The sequence below is a fragment of the Ambystoma mexicanum genome, chromosome 5p (genome assembly GCF_040938575.1).
Source record: "Ambystoma mexicanum isolate Mex_15411 chromosome 5p, UKY_AmexF1_1, whole genome shotgun sequence".
Classification (NCBI taxonomy): domain Eukaryota; kingdom Metazoa; phylum Chordata; class Amphibia; order Caudata; family Ambystomatidae; genus Ambystoma; species Ambystoma mexicanum.
The window spans coordinates 653,160,625-653,176,920 of NC_090930.1; the positions used below are offsets into that span (position 1 = coordinate 653,160,625).

The window sequence follows — 16,296 nt, forward strand, 5'->3', positions numbered from 1 at the left end:
AACTAACACATCACATATCTGTTGTGCGTTGGTAGACCTCAACGGAAAAGCCTCAGGATAGCGGGTGGTCTAGTCAACTAATACTAATATGTATTTGTGCCCTCGACTAGTAGGATACAAAGGGCCAACTATATCCATACCTATTTGATGGAATGGTTCCACAATTAAAGGCATAGTTTGTAGTGGAGCCTTTACGACTACTGTCTTATTCTTCTTCTGGCATTCAGTACATTGTTGACAAAATCTGGTCACTTGTCCGTATACCCCGGGCCAGAAGAATCGTGCTAATATCTTTTGCGTTGTTTTCTCTGTTCCCAAGTGACCTTCTCCCACTTGAGCCACTTCTAATATGGTCCTATAATACTTACTGGGAATTAACAGTTGTCTAAGTGTTTCACCCCCTTCATTTTGTGTGACCCGGTAGTATAGACCTTTGTCCTTAATGAAGCTCGGGCTCTTCCCTTCCTGGCGTCCTCCTACACATTCTCGTGCATTTTTCAAGACCGGATCTGTAGGGTATTTTGTATAGATTTGGGGCCTAGCAGTATTTTCTTACCGCCAAAATGAAAATAATTCAGTAATAATCACTCTTCGCATTCAGATTAGATTTGGTATATAGTACTACAGTATACATACATTATTTCAGCACACTGATACATTTAGTGGTATACATTATGTTGGTATGCGTTATTGGTGGTATATTTCTGGTGAGCATAATTCCTTTGTTTTATATGTGGCCCCAATATCCAGAACCCCTTATTTTTGTTTAGTTTGTTCGTGTGATCACTAGAGAGGCCTCAGGCTTACATTTCAGGAACACCACATTTTCAATTGGAGTGCCACCATGGGCTGTCCTCGCTGTCTTATCTACGGCAGCGAGCTAACATGCGGTATTTATCACCAACTTATCTACATCGGTGAACTATGTCCAGGGCCTCTCTTTCTGCTGACTCATGTACCTCCAGCAGTAGTCTATTTCATTATATTATTATTATGTTCCGTTCAGAAAACATACACTTATATACTGAATGGAATCATGCACACAGCTACCGCTAAGTCTTATTTTTAGCTAGCTTAAAAATGACAATTGCACTGTCTAAACCTCTCCCCATATTATCAGTACTGTAATGGTAGATGCACAAATAAAAGAGAAAAATAAAACACACTATCCGTCTGCTTTCCAATATTTTTGTGTATTATAACAAATTGCATTTCAACACGATCTTACTCTTTTTACAGAAATAAATGGAAATTGCACAGTAACAACCTTATCTGTAACAAAATGAAAAGAGAGCGGCAAGAACATTTTCAATTCGCAACATTAAACCTGTTGATAAAACACTGGAGTTCCCTCTTCCACGCTGACTGAATAGTTTTGCACACATACACACTGCCCCCACACTCTGTAATATAATTACCAGGCCTGTCCAGCATGTGAAGTTCGTCGGCTGGTCGCTTTCTGGAAGTGGTTCAATGAATTCTTCTTAAATCACCCCAGCAAGGACGAGCATCTGCGATCACTCAAACCGGGGCTTATTGACTGGAATTCCCAGTCTCTGGAGCAGTGCACTGGGATCTGCTTTTTCAATCAGGAAAATACCCAGCCACCAGCCAGGTCTTTCTCCCAGCTGTGTAAAAAGTCTTCTCCTCTCCTTTTTCCCGAGATTCATTAGCAAAGCTCTGTTACAGCCTGTCAAACGAGTTCAACCAATGAAATTCTATCATGTCCTACCCTCCTTCTCATTAACAATGGCTTGGCTTACACAGTTGCAACTGTAACCAAACTGATTTCCTGCTTATTCGAGTCTTTGCTTCCTGCAAATACTGTGGACAGAGCGCAGATAGAAGCAAAGAAAAAAAAATCTGGATGCACGTTTAAAATGACTTTCAGAGCCTGTCATTTTCCATTTCATTTTGCACTGGAGAACACATTATATTATTAATGAGTTAGAATCATTAGTATTGTTAATAAGGTTAGTTCATTAATTCTCAAATGTGTCTCCTGCAACAGAGGAATTTAAGGTGGAGAAAAAAAATATATGCTTTTAACTGTGAAAAAACAATTATTTGCATTTTAAATGTAGAAATCGTTTTTGACTGAATAGCCTGTTTTTATTTACATGTCCATGTCACACTGGCAATACATGCCTTGCTGTACCGCATTATAGCAATACACCAAACCCATGCAGTGGTGCTGCATGAAAAAAATGCTAAATACTCTTACATATTTCCTCCTTTTTTCTGAGAATTTGGCAGTCCAAGCCATAATTAGAGGAAAATCAACTTGCTCCCTTCCTTCTTTTAAAATATAGCAATCCAACAAAATGAATATTCACGTGCAAAAACGAAAAAGTTGAAAAACCACTGTCCAATCAACATAATATCAAAATTCATCTTTGGGTCCATATGTTCCTTCCCAATGGAAGTGTCCATAGTTCAGTGCTTCAATTTTATACTTGAAGTCAATCAAAAACAATAAGATAAAACAAATAACTAAAACAAAGAATTAACATAACAGATTAAAATAATTAATTAAAATAATAAATACAAGGAACGCCATACGCCAGGACACTTTTCTGTCACTGATATGTCCCGACCAGCAATGTCACATCATTTGGCTCATTCGGGTGTTCTTCCATCTTGGTACTCTTGGATCCTTTTCTATAGAAGTCATCTTTTCTTTGGCATTCAGGTTATTTTGTCTTCACCTCCACCCGGAGGCAGGCATCATTCGATCTTCATCCAGGGGACTCCAGGACTCCATCATCTCCCGTGACCTCCGGTACAGATATGTTAATATTCTAAATTAAATAGAAAAGAAACAGATTAAGAATATAGCACAATACTAACTTCACCCTTTTGCCAAAAATAAAACATGCTTTGTAAAATATTTCGCCCTTTTTCTTTCGCCTTCTGAAATTAAGCACAGGTTATAGAGAACAAGCATACATAAAACAACATTCAATATTTAATGCATTTTCATTCTGCACACCGGCTCCATAAACTTCAGCTTCTTTTTTATATTAAATATATATTTACATATATTACAGTGTTTATGTGCCATTATAATCAACCATCTTTATTTAACTTCTCTGTCACTGCCTCCTGACTGTACTCATTTATTTTACCTTCTTGTGTTCAAGGGACTTTGTCTGTTTCTACACGCTCCAGATTTTTTATCTCATGTCTTGGATGACATGGCTTGATTTGGTTTACATGCACAAACTGTTCTATTGCTGTTTCACCTTCAGTCTTTAAAATTTTGTAAACTACAGGAGAGACTTTATCTATAATTCGGAATGGCCCCTGCCAGGCTGCTAGGAATTTGGATTTTTTCTGTTTACTTTTTCCAAAATGGAATTTATACACCTGATCCCCTACACAATATTCCTTTACTGTTGACTTTTTATCATAATATGTTTTAGCACCATCAGCAGCCCTTTCCAGATTTCTCTGTACAAAAGCAAATGCATGTTGTAAATGCTTCCTCAGCGCATCAATGTATTCATGAACTGTAGATGCGCTTACAAGTGTTTGCCAATGTGTTCTGTATAGTAGGTGTTGCGGCAACACCATTTTCCTACCTGTCAAGACCTCATGTGGGCTAATACCTGTTGCTTTGGCAGGAGTTGATCTGATTGCCATCAAAACCATCGGTAAACGTAAATCCCAGCTGGAACCTGCTTCAGCTACAAATTTCTTTAAAATGTCCACAACAGACCTATAACCCCGTTCAACTCCACCTGAAGAAGCCGCCCGATATGCAATATGTAGTTTCCTTTTCACACCCAGTATTTGCCATACCTTGCTCATTAGAGCACTTGTGAAATGACTTCCTCTGTCTGACTCAATTCTTTGTGGCAACCCAAACCTTGAGAACACATGATTCACTAGCAATGTGGCTGCTGTTTGCGCACTACAATCTGGTGCAGGAATACATTCAATCCACTTCAACATCAAACATACCACACTCAAAATATAACGGTTTCCTCTGCCCGACCTTTTTAAAGGCCCTACATAGTCTATTTGCAAATCTGACCATGGAAGGGTTAGGCCTCTCTTCATTAGTGGAGCTCTGTGCATTGGTGAAGCAGGTTTAAATTGGGCACATACTAGACATCCTCTAGTATATAATTCTACATCTTGGGACATATGTGGCCAATAAGCATAATCTTTTAGTATTTCCAATGTTTTTTGTGAACCTTTGTGGCCTGCAGTTATGGCATCATGTGCATGGTGTAGCATTAGCCCTCTAAATGAAAGGGGTACCACCCATTGTATCTGTCCTATTATGGACTCTCTAACCATGAGTCCATACTGTAGTCTAATTCATTTTTTATTCTTTAATAGCACCCTCAATTCCTCTTTTCCCACACAATCATCTTCTGTTAAAGGGTTTTGTCCAGGATCTATCAAATGGTTATAATAGATTCCCAAAATTCGATCATTCTTTTGTGCCTCAATCAAATCTTGGTTTGGAGTGTTGTAACTCCATTGTACCACTTATTGTTCTGTCTCCTTTGGTGTTTTAGAACGTGTTACTGCATCAATCTATATTTCACCCAGTAAATGTTCAATAGGTAGCAATTCTCCCATCACAGCCCCAATTTTAGCCAGGTGGTCTGCTTTATCATTCCCCTCTTTATCCTCTCCTGGAGTTTTTAAATGCCCACAACTTTTTCTCCAGTATATTGTCAAATTATTTTCTGACACTAATTTGTCTATGGCTTGTATCATTTTTCCATGTTTAAGTGGCTTTTTGTTGTATGTAATCATGCCTCTCGCTTTCCAGCCAGGTAGATATTCCACAAAGCTGTTTCGTGCATAGTCAGAATCAGTCACCAGGACAATTTCACTGAATTTATTATCAATTGCAGTAGCAATGGCTTTAAAAATGGCTGCCAATTCCGCTACTTGACTGCTCCTAGCTCCAATTCTCATCCCTATGCTGGGGATACCTTCACATTTCAACAAGACATTTCCTATTCCTGACACTAATTGTTTATTACTGTCATTTTCAATGTGAAAAGCACAACCATCGACATATACAGTTGGCAAGTCCTTGCATGTTTTTTCATCAAAAGCTTTGTGTGGTGATTGTTCAAACTCCTGTAAATTAGGTTCTATTTCCATTTCGTTTGATGCTTGTTCAGCTGCACAGTTGTGTAAATCTGCTAAACTTTGAGCAATTGGGCTCTTTTTATTTTGGCCATATCTCACTTCTACAGGAAAACCTTGTAATGCTAGCGTCCATGAAGTGATTCTGGACTGCGCTAGATTACCTGACCTAATTCTTTTACTCTCTAAGAATTGCAAAGGTTGATGATTTGTTTCAATAATCACCTTTTCTCCCTGAACAATAGGGCGGAAATGTTGTAGCGCCCACACAGTGATTAATAGGGCCTTTTCACATTCATTGAATTTCATTTCAACTTGGGAAAATGCTTTACTTGCATAGGCAATGGTTTTGTGATTCACATCATGTTTTTGTGATAACACTGCTGACATACAATGTTCAGAGAAACCTATTTCTATAAAGAAATCCCTATCCTTTATGGGGTATGCTAGACATGGTGCCTTTACAAGACATTCCTTCAATTTGGCTACTGCCTCAGACTGCTCTTTCTCCCATTTCCAGGGCGTATTTAGTTTTAGCAGTTTAGTCAATGGTTGAGTGATCTCAGCATAATTTTCAATGAACTTTCTGTTATAGCCTGTCATTCCTAATAAACTTTTCACCCCTTTCACATTTGTAGGGTCTTTTAGTTTTTGTATGGCCTCTATTTTCTTCTTTTGTGGATTTAGTCCATGTTCAGTTACTTCAGGGCCTAGAAAATTCACTTTTTTCTTGCACCATTGTGCTTTTTGTAAAGACACTTTGGCGCCTGCTTTCTGCAATTGGCCAAGCACATGCCTTATTTCATCAAAATGGTTTTTTAAGCTTTCATTTTTTTATCAGAACATCATCCACATAAACTATGGTTCCTCTTTCCGCTGCATCAGGCATGGCCTTCCTCAAAAATATTCCAAATTCACTCCCGCTATTAACGTACCCGAACGGAGTTCTAACCCATGCATATTGAGTCCTGTCAAATGTAAAGGAAAATAAATTCTGTATCTCCTCTGCCATTGGCACGCACCAATATCCAGAGGTGAGATCTAATGTGGTAAACACTTTTGAACCATGTACCTGAGCTAGGCCCTGATCAATGAATGGCAGTGGCCATCTGGACACTGGTACTCTTTTATTTAACTCCCTCAAATCTGCACAAAGCCGCCATTGACCATTTGGCTTTAACACACCTAAAATGGGCGTGTTGGATGTGCTATGGATAGGCCTGATGATTCCTCACAATTCTAAATTTTTAATAATCTCTGCCAATGATTCTAAACATGCCAGCGGTGGTCTATACTGGCGTACAAATACTGGACTTCTGCTACACCCTTCCGGAAGTGTGGCCACATGTAAATTAGTTAACCCGCAATCATAGGCATCTTTTGCAAATACATCTTTGAATTCCATAAATAGCTTCCTCAATTCGTTTCTATCCTCATCGTTGTCACACGCATCCGCTAAGGAGATCTGCTCTTCTACCATTTTGGAAAATTCCGGAAAATGTTCTGGTAGTGGAATCTTGGCACTTTCCTCTAGCTGTGTGGCTGTGTCTCTTTGAAAAGCTGCCACTTTTAAATGTTTTGTCATGTCAGCTTCCATTTCAATGGGCTGATTTTCCATTTCATTTTCACTTAAATCAAATGTTATACAACTCTCTTCATAACAGCACACTGTCTCACTTGAATCATAAGGGTACACAGAATGAATTTTAAATATTCCTTTGGGCTGAGAGTACAGGTATTCTGGCAACTCACCCTTGGCATCTACATACTTTTCAGGGATATTTCCAATCACCATGTTATTTAGATCTGCAGTATAATGTGATTTTTGTATGGCCATTCCTAATGGGGAGTTTTCCTCTAAGTGAATATCTTGACAACCCTTATTATTTACCATAATTCTTACAGGCCCTTCACCAATATCTACCAATGGAATGTATTCATAATCCAGGCCTTGCTGTTTTATGGATTCATTCAGGCACACAAATGCATCAGAGTCTTTCATCTGTTGTCCATTTTTGCATTTCAGTGTTATTGCAAACTGTTTTGTAAATGCAGGAATAATAGTATCTTTCCTCATTTGTAATTCGATTGCATAAGGAACCAGTTGTGCACAATGATAAACCCGTCTTTTGTCTTCAAATTCAGGTGCCGGCCCACCTAGGCGTGACCATATTTTTTGATTAAGGAAATCTAACACGATACACATTCTGTGCATGATGTCATTGCCCATGTAAAAATCATTTTGTGCTCCACTCACTACCCATACATTGTGGTAAATTGTTTTCTGCCCAATGCTAATTTTAAGCATGCATCTGCCTGCAATTCGGTTTTCAAAGTCTGGACTGTCCAACCCAGAAACATATTGGTTTTTAATCCTAAATTTCGGGATTTCCTCCCTCTCCATTATTTTTTGCAACAATTTCTCATTAATGAAGCTCCTCTCCTGTTCAAGCACTAAAGTGGCTTTTATTGTTTTAAAACAGTCATTTATACCAACATGAACCCATGGTTGCTCATCTTTCATGTGTATTTCAGCAAGAGTGGTAATGTGTTTTTCTGAATCTGCTTTAGGAGTAATATTTTGTTTGCATATCTTTTCTTTTAAATAAAAACGTAATGTGTGCTCATCTATGGCGGTCTGCCAATTTTTCCTTGGGTCCAAGTATATTTGTACAGATAGTTTTTCATTGTCGCGCTGCATTTTGTCTTGACACATTAATATAACAGTGACACTAGGTATGCAACTATTCTGGAGATATACCTCCACAGCATCATTTGTTTTGGCAACAGTGTGACATTCATTTATGTTGCTGTTTTGTGATTTTAGTTTCTTAGGTCTCAATGATTTTTTGGTTAAGGACCACAGCACTCCATTCACCCCATCTATGAGGGGAGACAATCTTTTCAGGCAATCTGTCGCCATCAGAAATGGAATGTCACAAATAGATGTGATCAATACCTCTTGTTTCATTCTGTGCTTTCCTATTTTTATGTCAACCTCGGTTACACCTATGATGGGCACCTCTTCCCCATTAAAGTTATGCACTGGACCTTCATTTTCCTTCACTGTGATATGATTCTGTGGGGATCTCCCTTCATTGATACTCTTTACCAGCTCCTTGGACATAATTGTAGCCTGTGCGCCAGTGTCAATCATTGCAAATGTTTGGCATTTTTCTTCTACATTGATGTGAGCATAATACCTGTCCTCAACTTCCTCTAATACACATAAGAAGTGTGAATTCTTACTGATTTCAGGACTCACCTTTCTCAGGCCTTTTTCACTTTTGGCTAAGCACATTGGTAAATGGAAAGACATTTTTGCCTCCTTTTTACCCATTTCTGCGCGAGAGACTTTATTCATTTCTCCATGTTCAGAGGTTTTTTGGAGTGTGGCCACTGTTCGCCTATCCATCCAGGTATCATCACAGGCCACATTACAACCCTCCAACTGAACATGTGTAACAGCATCATTCAACAATCTGTCATTGTTTAATTCTGTGCATTTGTGATCATTTAGTGTGGTACCAGCCCTTTCAGCCTCTTCAAAAATACGTGGCTCAAAGAATTCTTCAGGTGATTGGCATGTACCCTCACTTGGAGTATTTCCTTTTTCTGCCTGTGTTTGGTCATTGTTTTGACTGCCCAGGGAAGAAATCATAGCATCCCCACTTACTCCCTGTTTACTGGTATTCCCCATGCATGAGTCATTTTTCTTAAATCTGTCTCTTTGTTCTCTTGGAGTTTCAGGTTTTCTTATTTCATTTGTACAAATCTCCAATGTTTGATTTAGCTCTAGGTTAAACCGTACCTCTCTTTTAGAAGTATTTGCACTTTCTGTTACATGTTCATTTACTGGCATTTTCAGTTTTAAATCATTAGACATCTCAGAGTCATTATGCGAAATTACATCAGAGCAATTTGTCTTTTCGGCGCTGTAGGTATCATGAGTACTTAGTCACTTTTCAGAAGAAGCCCCCGGTCATTGCTATGGCCATCAGCCCCCTCCTTTGATGACTGTTTTTGTGATGTACAAAGCTTCCCTATTTGTTCAGCTAACATTTTCACTTGGGCCTCAAGGCACTGGAACCTTTCCATCTCTCTAGAATCCTCCCTCTGTGGCCTAGATCGATATTGGTTGCTTTCTCCCTGATTGGATCTATTCTGATACCTCTCAGGTGAGTGATTTCTATTGGGATAGTTTCTGAACTCTTGATTCATTTGTGGAGGGAAGCGGGGTGCACCCAACCTTTGGTTGTAGTCCCCTGGTGGGGAATCATTGTACTGACGTGGAGTGTAATTCCTGTTCTGTCTCATGTTCTGTCTCTCATGTTGTGGGTACTGACCCCTATGTTGATTCCCATTATCAGCAAATCGATCCACATATCGGGGTCTATCCTGATTACCATATATCATGGTGTTGGGATCAAATTTGCTCTGTGTCCCCAATGTCTGGTAGGGACCATCATTTCTTTGATCTTGATTTTGTCTCTGATTATAGTTCATACCTGACATATCAGGCCGATAGCCTGCCCGGGGCCTATCTCTTAAATACCTAGGACTGATGTAGCTCTCCGTATTACTAGGATCATGTGATTGAAACATTGGTGCAGAGTGTGATGACCTTTGTTGATTAACCCTTTGTTCAGGTGCCGAATTATTTTTACCTGGACTTTGAGCAGACTCAAGGGACATTTTGGCTGACCTGATTTCCATCACTGTTGCTGAGGGTTCTTTAGATTTAGGTCTAGTATCTTTCATTTTATCACTTTCTCTACCCTGACAATAGAGTACCTCATATAGTTTTGTGCTTTGATGCACAATCCACTCAAGGGACTTGTCACGATCAAATTCACGAACCAATTGGGATATGATGTCTTTCTGTAGCCCATAGAAGTAGGCGGTTTTAAATTCATTAGAATTGGGGTCAAAAGATACATCAAAGCGAGAAAATGCTCTTGTTAAGTCTTGTAAAAACTGGCGAGGGGATGTATTAGGCCCAGCAGTAAGTGTGTAAGCAACTTTCTTTGCCTCCTGTAATGACTGGAAAGGAGAAAAATTGCGCCTAATTTCTGTTTCAAACTCCACCCATGTCATATTCTGCTGTTCATTTAGTCCCCTTATGATGCTGGCCGTCGGAGCATCTAAAGTTAAATGAAAATATTGTCTGTACTGTTCCTTAGGTATCTGGAGTGCTTTAAAAATGTCATGAACCGCTTCTAAGTGATCCTCAATGCAGCATTCCCCTCCTTTTTTAAATTGTTTGATCAGAGCTTTAATAGATTTCATTATTTTTATGGGGCTACTTGTTGCAATGCATGGAATTGCACTACTTGGTGACTCAATCCTGGTTCCAGGTGTATGGGATTGGTGGCTGCCCCCTATGGGAGTATCAAATCCCCCAAGGGCGCTGCAACCAAGTTCAGTCACAGGCCCAGTCACTGGAGCACTAGCTCTTTGGGCAGAACTAGAATTCACCTCCACTCCATTGAATGTAGTACCCTGCCGCCTCTCCTGGGACCTGGGAATGCACATTTGTTGTTCTAAGTCTGCACTTTTTAAGGAGCCTGCGTGCTTCATTTTGCAGATAGTTGTTTTCATCACTCCTTTTATTTATTACCTCCTGCATGTCGCACATTTGCATTTGGCATTCATTGAATTCTTTGTTTCTCTTGTCTCTTTCTTGAATCATTTTAACCATTTCTTGCTCTGCACCTTGGAGATCACTTTCTTTTTCAAAATTTTCTTTTTTTGTAAAATCTGCATTTCTGAAACAATCTCATCTTTATCCTGTCTAATGTGATCCACTAAGGCTTTTAAGTGTACCAATTCTTGCTCACTGTCTTCAAACTGTTTCTTGCTTTTGGACAACTGAATATCAAAATCTCTGCATTTTAATTGCATGTCTTTCTGACATCCTTCTAATTCTGTTCTTAACATCTCCTCTTTTTTACTTGCCCCATCTAAGTCAGTCTTTAACCTGTTAATTAGCTGGGTATCATTTTCTTGCATTCGCAGGGACCTATTCAAAATAAACCATATTTTGTTGCATAGCCGTATTAAACAGTCTTTCTATGCACTTTTATCGGCTGCATTCAATAACCTTGTAAAGTAGACCTGAACTATGCTGCCTTCTGCAAAAATATTGTCTAGTTTTTCTTTCTGCAACTCACCCTGAATGCGGTCATGCCATTCTGAGGTACTGTTCGATGACCACGTCCCATGTGCAAACAACTTTGCCTCGAAATATTGCACTAAGTCTGAGAATGTGGTTTCCCTTTGTGACATTCTGAAATTTGTTTTTGGTGACACACTGTTATTATGAAATGGGTTCCCTTTAATGTACAGATGGCAGTGTGAGACACACTTGCCACGCCCAGTAGGTGCTCTATGATCACTTTCCCGGCCTGCAACGCACCATAAATATGTAGGGTATTTTGTTTAAATTTGGGGCCTAGCGGTATTTTCTTACCGCCAAAATGAAAATAATTCAGTAATAATCACTCTTCGCATTCAGATTAGACTTGGTATATAGTACTACAGTATACATACATTATTTCAGCACACTGATACATTTAGTGGTATACATTATGTTGGTATGCGTTATTGGTGGTATTTCTGGTGAGCATAATTCCTTTGTTTTATATGTGGCCCCAATATCCAGAACCCCTTATTTTTGCTTAGTTTGTTCGTGTGATCACTAGAGAGGCCTCAGGCTTACATTTCAGGAACACCACATTTTCAATTGGAGTGCCACCATGGGCTGTCCTCGCTGTCTTATCTATGGCAGCGAGCTAACATGCGGTATTTATCACCAACTTATCTACATCGGTGAACTATGTCCAGGGCCTCTCTTTCTGCTGACTCATGTACCTCCAGCAGTAGTCTATTTAATTATATTATTATTATGTTCCGTTCAGAAAACATACACTTATATACTGAATGGAATCATGCACACAGCTACCGCTAAGTCTTATTTTTAGCTAGCTTAAAAATGACAATTGCACTGTCTAAACCTCTCCCCATATTATCAGTACTGTAATGGTAGATGCACAAATAAAAGAGAAAAATAAAACACACTATCTGTCTGCTTTCCAATATTTTTGTGTATTATAAAAAATTGCATTTCAACACGATCTTACTCTTTTTACAGAAATAAATGGAAAATGCACAGTAACAACCTTATCTGTAACAAAATGAAAAGAGAGCGGCAAGAACATTTTCAATTCGGAACATTAAACTTGTTGATAAAACACTGGAGTTCCCTCTTCCACGCTGACTGAATAGTTTAGCACACAAACACACTGCCCCCACACTCTGTAATATAATTACCAGGCCTGTCCAGCATGTGAAGTTCGTCGGCTGGTCGCCTTCTGGAAGTGGTTCAATGAATTCTTCTTAAATCACCCCAGCAAGGACGAGCATCTGCCGTCACTCAAACCGGGGCTTATTGACTGGCATTCCCAGTCTCTGGAGCAGTGCACTGGGATCTGCTTTTTCAATCAGGAAAATACCCAGCCACCAGCCAGGTCTTTCTCCCAGCTGTGTAAAAAGTCTTCTCCTCTCCTTTTTCCCGAGATTCATTAGCAAAGCTCTGTTACAGCCTGTCAAATGAGTTCAACCAATGAAATTCTATCATGTCCTACCCTCCTTCTCATGTGGACAGAGCGCAGATAGAAGCAAAGAAAAAAAAATCTGGATGCACGTTTAAAATTACTTTCAGAGCCTGTCATTTTCCATTTCATTTTGCACTGGAGAACACATTATATTATTAATGAGTTAGAATCATTAGTATTGTTAATAAGGTTAGTTCATTAATCCTCAAATGTGTCTCCTGCAACAGAGAAATTTCAGGTGGAGAAAAAAAATATATGCTTTTAACTGTGAAAAAAAAATTATTTGCATTTTAAATGTAGAAATCATTGTTGACTGAATAGCCTGTTTTCATTTACATGTCCATGTCACACTGGCAACACATGCCTTGCTGTACCGCATTATAGCAATGCACCAAACCCATGCAGTGGTGCTGCATGAAAAAAATGCTAAATACTCTTACAGATCCAATTCTTGTGTCATCTGGAAACTGTCCCCCTGCTCGTCGAGCCTATTCTGCTCGAGCCACTCTTTCTTTTCGTTCCAACATTTGGTTCTGCCTTTCTGTTCCTTTGTGGAAGTGGTCACAATTTCTTGCTCATAGAAGGAGGCAGTCTTCAACCACTCTTTCTCGATGTTTCGTATTAGTTGTGGCAGATCGGGAAAACCCGATCTAACTAATAGGGGTTCTCGTAACATCGGCATCACATCAGCTCTTACCCCAATTTGCTCCCCCGCCACCTTAATCCTGATCTCCTTAGTGGGATACCTTTTCACATCCCCATGCACACACCTTATAGGGATGCTAACACTTGACTCAGGCACTTCACCTAACAGATCAGCTGTAACTGCTGTTTGCAGGCTCCCGGAATCAATCATTACTCGGGTTGGGCGGCCCTCCACTTCATCTTCACAGGTATAAACATATGACGATTTGATAAGCTGGTGTTCTTCATTATCCTCAGTTTCTTTTGAAATTTCAAAAGTGCCAACGTCCATCGGCTCGGACTTGCTTCGCTTAGGACAGAGTCGTGCTAGATGTCCCCACTCACCACATTCGAAACATTGGGGACCTTTGAAGGATTGACTAGCGGGTCTTGTCATAACAGTTCCTGGAATACCTTCACTGCCAGGTCGGGTTCATGAACCTTCCCACTCAGATCTGCGTATCATTGAATTTGGCCACCTTGACACATTTGTTGACCTATTGACGGTGGTCGAGGGTCCATTGACCATTCTGTTGGGCGCTGCATACTTCATCATTTTACTTTGACCTGCCTTTTAGTATGCCGATGCAATGTTCACTGCTTCCATCAGACTAGGACGGTGGTGCTGTCTAACCCATTGTATCGCAGGTGGTAGCGCATCTATAAATTGTTCTAATACAATCTTCTCGGCCATTTCTTGAGTTCAGGTGGTTGAGGTTTGTAGCCACTTGTCGCCTAATTCTTTAACCCAATAGAATAATTGTCTTGGGGTTTCCTCACTTTGTAATTTGATTTCTCTAAATGTAATCCGGTATGCCTCCTCATCATGTCCCAACCTTTCAAGTAATACTCTTTTCATGTCGACATAATTGGTGTCACCTGTCGGATTGGCAACCTGATATGCACTTTGCATCTCCCCCGTCATCAGGGGAGCAATGAAATTACACCATCGTTCAGCTGGCCACTGGGCATTTCTCGCCACCCTCTCAAAACTTTCAAAGAAATGGGCTGGATCTTCTGCGGGGCTATATTTTTGTAGTACAGAGGCTGGTACCTGAGCATGTCTTCTTAGGTTAGTAGCGTCAATTAGTTGTGCCTGTTGAAGTTGTAGTGCTTGTTGGAATGCCTGGCGGTCTGCTTGTTCCTGTTGACTCTGTAACTGCAGTGCTTGTTGTGAGCTGACCCTCACTTAAAGTCTTTATTAGAGCTTACATTGCATTGTGCCTTATCCCACTGCTGCCACCAAATGTCAAGTTTCAAAATGGGAATAAAGGCAATCACTCTAGATAGTCTGTACAAACTGTCAACTTTTATTCAAACTGAACACAAACTTTTAACTGCAGGAAAGATTCTCTGCAGTTGTTTAGAAAACTAGCTTCTCTTCACTGCTGAAGTGATATTTCTTTAAATTCTTCCAGAAGCTGTGCCAGAATCAGTCTCTCAACTTGTCACTTACACAGAACTTTTCTTATCTACTAAATTTAACTTAACGTTCTCCAGCCACTTTAAATCACATTTTAAAAGGCTTTGCATTCTTTCTTTTCTTGTTTATTGTTCTCTCCTTCCACTTTGCACTCTATTTCCTATTATTAAAGTCTGACTTTCTCTTTATCCTTTCATTCCTCTCTTTTCCTAGCTGCAGTTCCACTGATGGCTCCTAGAGGTCCTTGCAGCAGGCTTAACATTAATTCTTGGTACCTGCAGTTCCACTGGTGGCTCCTAGAGGTCCTTGCAGCAGGCTTAACAGCAATTCTTGGTACCTGCAATTCCACTGATGGCTCCAAGAGGTCCTTGCTACAGGCTTAACAGCAATTCTTAGTACCTGCAGTTCCATTGATGGCTCCAAAAGGTCCTTGCTACAGGCTTAACAGCAATTCTTAGTACCTGCAGTTCCACTGATGGCTCTTAGAGGCCCTTGCAACCCAGGCCTTTCCTTTCTCTACATTAGGGAAGTGAGATCAGCTGTTTCAGCTTCCCTGATCTCAGCTTCACTTCTCTCCACTTCACTTCTCTCAGTGCTCCTGCAAACTCAGCTGTCAGTTATCAGCTGTTCATGGAGCTTCACACTCCGATCAATGTTTCTTCCTCTAACTATTTTTAAAAAACTATTTAACTGAAGATCGTTTTCAGGGCTACTTTCTAGTAAGCCCAGGCATAACTGCTCTCTCTTTCTTCCTGTGTAACCTGGCAACCAGAACACACAGGAGACTAGGTTAGATAAAAGCACCTACAAAGTTAATCTCTTTTCCCATTTGCCAGTTAAAATGTCCTTTATCATGTTTATGTCCCGCCCTTGTTCACTCATTCCTTCATATTCAGAATAATGCTGTGAGGTACTGTGAGGCCAGATGTTATCAGATAACATCCCCTGGTTTCATATACTTCAACCCCTCATGTGATTGACCCTTTCACAGGGAAGTGATGGAACACGACCTTTCACCCCTTGACAAAACAGTAAGTGGCATCACATAGCATTTTTCCTAAGTACACTGCAAAAAAAATGGTTATGATATCAATATAATGTAATATACATTTCATACAAGAATGGATCGTCATATGTATCGATAAGATCAGTGTGTATAGGCCCATATTACCAAATTACTATGAATGCAAGCAGACGTCCATGCCAAAAGATGTTTTATTATATAGCACTTACGCTTAAATGCTTTATATAGAAAAAATATACATACAATATCACCCAACTTGTGTTGGTACTCATTTATCGACTTCAGAAGGATGAAAGGTTAAGTTGAGGTGTTTAAGAACAGACTAAATCAGTGACTCCCACCCTGAAGTGTGCCTGAAATATACCTTTAATGAGTCTAGCAATTATTGTATAGAATTCCAGAAAGACACATTATTTGGTATTGCTATTCTT

At 39.8% G+C, this 16,296-nt stretch overlaps 1 long non-coding RNA gene across 1 annotated transcript in view; it reads right to left on the reverse strand.

Moving 5' to 3' along the window:
* Positions 1–1,267: 1,267 nt before the first annotated feature.
* Positions 1,268–16,296, reverse strand: part of LOC138481689 (uncharacterized) — a 93,210-nt gene continuing 78,181 nt past the window's right edge. Inside the window, exon 3 of the long non-coding RNA XR_011274334.1 lies at positions 1,268–2,801. This is a non-coding gene — a long non-coding RNA (uncharacterized lncRNA). The remainder of the gene's footprint in view (positions 2,802–16,296) is intronic.